Source organism: Aquarana catesbeiana, linkage group LG11 (assembly GCF_042186555.1).
Source record: "Aquarana catesbeiana isolate 2022-GZ linkage group LG11, ASM4218655v1, whole genome shotgun sequence".
In the NCBI taxonomy this organism is placed as follows: domain Eukaryota; kingdom Metazoa; phylum Chordata; class Amphibia; order Anura; family Ranidae; genus Aquarana; species Aquarana catesbeiana.
Genome location: NC_133334.1, coordinates 30,928,888 through 30,937,177, shown reverse-complemented (window position 1 = coordinate 30,937,177; position 8,290 = coordinate 30,928,888).

Sequence of the window (8,290 nt, the reverse complement as noted above, 5' to 3'; positions counted from 1 at the left end):
ATTTCCAGCTTCCACAGGCATCCAACAGGAATGGTATATGCATAGTTACAGTGGTCAAAGTTGGCCCAACATAACTCTGTAAAAATTGCTATACTTAAAAGAGAAGTGCAGGTTTTGAGAGCTGAGCAATCAAAGACCACCGATCACTCAGTTCTTGGTCTTCAGTGAGCAGGGAACCGGTGACTCTCTGCCCTGCCCCTCCAACGCTCACTGGAGCGCTGGGCTGTGGAGGGGGTGGGAGCAGTTGGCTTAGGCTCTTAGCAGCTTGCTAAGAGGTAGAGCCAGCTGCCGGTCTGGCATCTGGGTGGATTCCTCCAGAGTCTGGACCGACTGAATCATGCCAGCTGACAGCGGCATCAGCAGATGAATGAATGCAGGTCACAGTGGACAGCTGACAGCAGATGAATGAATATGGGTCACAGTTGTGCAGAGAGAAGTGCACTCTTGTGATCTACAGAAGTAGGGTCAAAAGAGTTTTGCCACCCTGCTTGGGAATTTCACCCTCTATATTTTCTCCTGGTGACCATTATCACTGTGATGGGAAATTCAACATTTGACCTTACTCCAGAATGTACTCTAGAGTTGACTATATACACCAGTACAATTTTGTTTTACATTTTTGTGTTTACGGAACATTCATTTAATTTTCTGGTGGTTAGTTGGGTCAAGTCGATCGATGATCATTTTCATCTGTAGTGACGAAAAAATTATATATAAAGTGTAGCGCTATGTGTATGGATAGATCAGGATGAGATGTTAAGATCGAGCCATCTAGCAATGGCCAGAAAACAAACAAATATTACTTTAAAAAAGTGAATTAAAAAAGTTATAGTTGCACAAATACAAAATCATATATAAAGCATAATAGAATACACCTGTGAAAGAGTGAAAACACAAAACACAATATAAATCAACCGTAAATAAAGTCCATGTAAATAAAATGTGTCCTTGATGAAAAGCCACCACCCACGGTCTCTAAGGGTAAGTTGATGAAGGCAGCAACAAGGTGTTACTGGTGGGTGAGACGGAGGAACACCAAATCCAATGTGACGTCTATATATGTGTCAGAACCACCACCATAACATCTGAGGAGGCTTACCGGACATAGAAGACTTGTAAAGACATACGTCTTGCAAGTCACAAAAAGCTTGTTTAGCCGCCGGGGCTAGCAGGGTGAAAATATCAGAAATCCAAAACTTCAAGTATCCAAAACTTCAATAGATGAAGAGGAGGGATCTGTAGGCAACTTCAACCGTCCAGAGGTATCAGCAAACCATCCGGATGTATAATTGGAACCATGAGAGAAAGAAGACTCACATGGCGTGATATCGTTTTAAAAGGCATGCATTTATTAAAACATTAAAAGAAAAGCACTCACATGGTATACGATCATAAACAGCTTAAATGATATCGGACGCGGTGATCATAGGAAGTCCACCCAACATGTTTCGGTTACTCAACCTTCACCCCAGATGAAGGTTGAGTAACCGAAACATGTTGGGTGGACTTCCTATGATCACCGCGTCCGATATCATTTAAGCTGTTTATGATCGTATACCATGTGAGTGCTTTTCTTTTAATGTTTTAATAAATGCATGCCTTTTAAAACGATATCACGCCATGTGAGTCTTCTTTCTCTCATGGTTCCAATTATACATCCGGATGGTTTGCTGATACCTCTGGACGGTTGAAGTTGCCTACAGATCCCTCCTCTTCATCTATTGAAGTTTTGGATACTTGAAGTTTTGGATTTCTGATATTTTCACCCTGCTAGCCCCGGCGGCTAAACAAGCTTTTTGTGACTTGCAAGACGTATGTCTTTACAAGTCTTCTATGTCCGGTAAGCCTCCTCAGATGTTATGGTGGTGGTTCTGACACATATATAGACGTCACATTGGATTTGGTGTTCCTCCGTCTCACCCACCAGTAACACCTTGTTGCTGCCTTCATCAACTTACCCTTAGAGACCGTGGGTGGTGGCTTTTCATCAAGGACACATTTTATTTACATGGACTTTATTTACGGTTGATTTATATTGTGTTTTGTGTTTTCACTCTTTCACAGGTGTATTCTATTATGCTTTATATATGATTTTGTATTTGTGCAACTATAACTTTTTTAATTCACTTTTTTAAAGTAATATTTGTTTGTTTTCTGGCCATTGCTAGATGGCTCGATCTTAACATCTCATCCTGATCTATCCATACACATAGCGCTACACTTTATATATATCTGTTGAATTTTTTACTTCTTTGTCTTAGAGGTGTGTTAGCTGCTTACTGTATTATATATTTTTTAGTATTTCTTAGCAGCGCTGTACTTATCCCCTATTTGTGACGAAAAAATTAGAAGGAGCAGGATGGTCAATTGTTCTTGAATTTCTAACGATGAATGTGGTTTTCGTTTGAGAAATTCCATTTATTCCAAAATCAAATGTGAAAAGGAAAGAAATTTTGAAGTTCTTTCGAATGACAATTATCAAGTCTCTAAAGACATTATCAAGTGTACTGCCAAGGATTTTTATATGAATGTTCATATGAAAATCTACCAGTTTAAGGCCAGCTTCACTTTGGAGAGATTTCATTCTTGTTGGGCTACAGAACAGAAGGTGAAGGGTTATGGCTCAACATAAAAATAAAAAATAAGAAAAAGATTATTCAGAAACCTCACAAAAATTCTGACTCTTCCCTTCATTTCTGAAAATAAAAAATAAAAAATATGTTTGGAATTAGGCTTTAAACCAGTGGTCTCTAAAATGTGGCCCTTTGCTTGCTTGTATCTGGCCCTTGGGGCATTATTCCCCCACTGTCAGCAACAATGGGGTATAGATCCTACCACTGACATCTACAATGGTACACTATTCCTCTGATTAATACCAACAATGGGGCACTCTTCCTCCCATCGATATCAACGATGGGGCACAATTCCTTCCATTGATACCAACAATGGGGCACTATTCCTCCCACTGACACCAACGATGGGGAACTATTCCTCCCACTGACACCAATGATGGGGCACTATTTCTCCTATTGACACCAATAATGGGGCACTATTCCTCCCATTGACACCAACAATAGGACAATATTGTTCCCACTGACACCGATGATGGGGCACTATTACTCTCACGGACACCCATGATGGGGTACTATTTATCCTACTGACACCAATAATGGGGCACTATTCCTTCCATTATTACCAACGATGGGGCACTATTCCTCCCACTGACACCAAGGATGTGGCACTATTCCTCCCACTGACATCAACGATGGGGCGCTATTCCTTCATTGATACCAACAATGGGGCACTATTCTTCCCACTGACACCAATGATGGGACACTATTGCTCCTATTGGCACCAACAATGGGACACTATGCCTTCCACTGTCACCAATGATGGGGCACTATTTATTTTTATTTATTTATTGAAGGTACTTATATAGCGCCGTCAATTAACGCAGCGCTTTACATATACATTGTACATTCACATCAGTCCCTACCCTCAAGGGGCTTACAATCTAAGGTCCCTAACTCGCATTCATACATACTATTCCTCTCATTGACACCAACAATGGGACACTATTCTTCCCACTGTCACCAATGAAGGGGCACTATTCTTTCCATTGATACCAACGATGGAGCACCGTTCCTCCGACTGACACCAATGATGGGGTACTATTCCTCCCATTAGCACAAACAATGGAAAACTAGTCTTCCCACTGACACCATTGATACCAACGATGGAGCACTGTTTCTGCCACTAACACCAATGAAGGGGCACTATTCCTCCCATTGACACCAACAATGGGACACTATTCTCCCCACTGACACCAACAACGGGACACTATTTCTCTCACCGATACCAATGATGGGCCATTGTTTAATCCCACGGACGCCAGGACATTTTCTACTCCCAATGGCCACAGTCCGCCCCCCTGAATTTTGAAGGACAGAAAATTGGCCCTTTGTTTATAAAGTTTGCAGACCCCTGCTTTAAACAAAACCAGCCATGAGTAAAATACCTTCTGGAATTTGGGTGTCATGTTGATCCTCTGGTTTTCTAAATCATCCAACAGATCGTGTTGATGCAACAAATTTTCTATAACGACTGAGATTGACCACATTTTTCTATCATGCAAAGTGACTTATTTTTTTTTTTTAAGGAAAGGCTGAGCGTCATGTTTGGTTTCAGTTAGGTTTCCTGGATGTGGATCCAGCAGAGACACTAAAGAGTTGTGATGAATCGATTCCGGAGGAAGTGGATGGCCGCCCCACCCCGCCAAACTTGTGACAGGCTCAGGTAATGTATGATATGAGAGGTCGACACCAGGTCCAGGCGTCTTGGCAAAAACCTTTAAGAGTGTCCCACGGAGCTTCTGATGAGCAGCACAATGGATGGGAGCGGCTCCAGATGAGAGCAGAGGCTTGCAGAACAAAGGAGGAGGAGAGGGTACCCCGTTGCTTGACAAATGAAGCCCCAGAATCCATATAATTTTTCTCGAACTTCAGACAGAACACTTTTGTTAATAAATACGCCACGCGAAAAGTGCCCCCTCCCTGGCGATGCTTCGTGTTTTTGGATGCACATTTTGTTCAAACAAAATTCCCCACAAACATCACTCAAAACAATATGACTACATTTTCCATATGTGATTCAGCACAGCAAATAAATAATAAGGGGCAGGTAATAATGGAACAAAACTGAATATACCACATGTAATAAAATGGAGCTAAACAATAGGGCTAATTTCGGCAGGTCACAAGCCCGGTGAGTGGAGAATTAACACCTGGCCACTACCAAAACTTGAGCTGGGAAGGGTTGGAGTCACTGTTAGGTTTTTTTTTTTTTTTTATTGCTTTGACTCCCACTAGAGATATTTCATCTTTTGATGACCACATAGGAAGCAGGGGGAGAGCTATACAATGAAGACTCAGACGACATTAAAAGTCGACAGAAGTTCTATTTTTAAATCACATGGCTTAAAAGGGTTAGAACAACAAATTGTTTGTAGGAGAATACCTGGGTCTGTACATTTGCGGTGGCCGTTATTAGGGGCTCCCATCATCTCTGTTCTAAGTGCTTGGGTCTGTACATCTGCTGCGCCTATTATGAGGGGTTCTCACCATCCCTGTGTTGAGGTCCTGGATCTGTACACCTGCTGTGCCCATTATGAGGGTTTTCACCATCCCTGTGCTAAGTCCCTGGATCTGTACACCTGCTGTGCCCATTATGAGGGGTTCCCACCTTCCCTGAGCAAAGTCCCTGGGTTTGTACACCTGCTGTGTCCATTATGAGGGTCTCTCACCAATCCTTGTACCGAGTTCCTGGGTTTGTACAACGGCTTTGCCCAATATGAGGGGTTCACATCATCTCTGAGTTGAGCTCCCAGGTCTATACACCTGGTGAGCCCATTATAAGAGATGTTTCTCACCATCCCTGAGCTGAGTTCTTGGGTTTGTACACCAGCTGTGCCCATTATGAGGGGGTTCTCACTATACCTCTGCTGAGTTCCTGGATCTGTACACCTGCCGTGCCCATTATGATGGGTTCCTACCGTCCCTGAGCTAAGTCCCTGGGTCTGTACACTTGCTGTGCCCATTGTGAGGGGTTCTCCCTATCCTTGTACCGAGTTCCTGGGTTTGTACAACTGCTCTGCCCAATATGAGGGGTTCTCACCATCCCTGAGCTAAGTTCTTGGGTCTGCACACCAGCTGTGCCCATTATTAGGGGGTTCTCACTTCCCTCTGCTGTGTTCCTGGATCTGTACACCTGCTGTGCCCATTATGATGGGTTCCTATTGTCCCTGAGCCTGTACACCTGCTGTGCCCATTATGAGGGGTTCTCACCATCCTTGTACCGAGTTCCTGGGTTTGTACAATTGCGCTGCCCAATATGAGGGGTTCTCACCATTCCTGAGCTACGTTCCTGGGTGTGTACACCACCTGTGCCCATAATGAGGGGTTCTCACCATCCCTGAGCTACATTCCTGGATCTATACACCTGCTGTGCACATTATAAGAGGTTCTCACCATCCCTGAGCTACATTCCAGGGTCTATACACCTGTTGTGCCCATTATGAGGGTTCTCTTCATCCCTGAGCTATGTTCCTGGGCTATACACCCACTGTGCCCATTATGAGGGGTTCTAACTATCCCTGAGCTACGTTCCTGGGTCTATACACCTGCTGTGCCCATTTTGATGGGCTCCCACAATCCCTGCTGGATTTTATATTCATTTTACAATGTAATGATACAAAGGTTGCTGGGAACATTTAAAACTCCTAGGTGGTCAGGAACAGAGCTGGGAATTATGGCAGAGATATTTCGCTGTGGGGAGCATCCAAGTCAGGGTCCACCTAACTCAAAATATCAGATGGACTGATCCTTTAAGTGGTTACAGCTGTGTGTTTTTTTTCAATATTCTCAATAAAAATCTTTAATACTCCAAAAAAAGATGATATAACACTGGAATTGGAGTGAAAAAAACTGGTGCTTCATTTGAAGAACTGGACAGTTATTAATAACTTTCCTGGGAAAATGAATTGTTAGCTCTGGGAATCTCTACAACTTATCAGACATAAAAAAAATGATTCAAATAAGCAGTATTCTTGTAGGAACAGTTTACTATTTGGTGTAGACCAGTGGTCTCCAAACTGTGGCCCTTTGCTTCCATTTATCCAGCCCTTGGGGCACTATGCTTCCCACTATGGGGATACCAGGCATGAGGAACACTTCATTGACACCAACAGTGGAAATAATTCCTTCCACTGACATCAATGATGAGGCACTCTTCCTCCTCCTACCAACCACATGTGCTATGTAATTTTTTTTTTTTTTATCACCAGCGAATACTGAGCCTTATGCTTTTTTCTACTCCCACTGCCCACAGTTCAGCCCCCTTGATGTCCGAAGAACAGTAAACTGGCCCTTTGTTTAGAATGTTTGGAGTCCCGTGGTGTAGACTGTGTTCAGAGAGCATCAGTTATTAGTGCCAAAAAAGGTGTCAACTTGGCAAACGGTGACTTTGGTAAGTGGACTAGTGAGCATTGTGACTTTGTAGGAACCACTTCCAAGTCACAAGCAGTGCTATCTACATAGAGTTTGTAGGTTCTCCAAGTTGGATGTGGAGGTTTCCTCCAGATGGTCTGGTTTCTTTCTACATCCCAAAGTCATAGAAGGTAAAATGTCTTCCGTCTAGCTTCGCTGTGCCCGTGACCAAAGGCATTAGAGTGTAAGCTACTTTTTTTTAACCAAGGTGGAAGTAGGTCACAGGTCAGAGGAGTCTCTCGAGATAAGCAGTAGGCAGCAGACCCATCTAGAATCTGCATGGTTATCAGATAGGCGCAGGGCCGGGACAAGGGGTGGGCAGGAGAGAAATCTGCCCTGGGCACAGCAGAGCAAGGGGACAGAGAATGGACACAGGGCTGTAAACCCATTCAAAGGCATGCATTAACAGTGGGGAAAGGGGCGCAGTTTTGCATCCTTGACCTGGGTGCTAGAAGAACCCATCCCAGGACTGGATTGGCAGTATGGACAGTAAGCTGCTTACAGAGCCAAAGCCACACCACAAGGATTAGAGTGTAAGGTCGTTTGGGGAACTCTTGCTTTTGGCATCAGATTACTGGCTTAGGTAGTTTTTTGGTGCCAAAAAAGTCCACATTTTTAGGGGTTGGGTCAAAGAATATCTAAAACCAATCTTTTTTTTCATTTGAATTTAGTGATGAGGGGTTAGAACAGACGTCAGGTTGCTAACTGATTAGGATACCGATCAGTTAACAATACAAACAAGTCTTTAGTTGAGCCTAACAGCTTGGGTTTGACAGCTCTTCAGAAAACAAACCCCACCCAACCCTCTTCCAAATGGGGAATGAGGGGTCTGAAGGGGAATCCCAACAGCTGAATCTGTAATGGGAGGACCTTCACCATTTACAACAGGAGGACTATGGTATGTACTATTAACTGGATATGGAATTACTCGGGTGGATCTTTGGAAAAATCTTTCCGAAGATGAACTTACACTTGATAAAGTGAATGTAAACCCACATTTATGTTTAGCATCATGGCCCACTGTATGCAAATCAATTTTACAAATATGCTGCAAAGTTTCTTACCTGGAGATCCTGCCAGTAATTGTACTTCCTGTTGTAGTCTGACAACACTTAAGCCCCATACACACTATTAGATGTTCTGCAGATTTTTGTCTTCAGATTTACCAAAACCATGTAGTGCAAGGGCCTGCCTGATGGCATAGAAATTGAAACTCTTAAGGTTTGACCTCATATTTTATGGTTTTG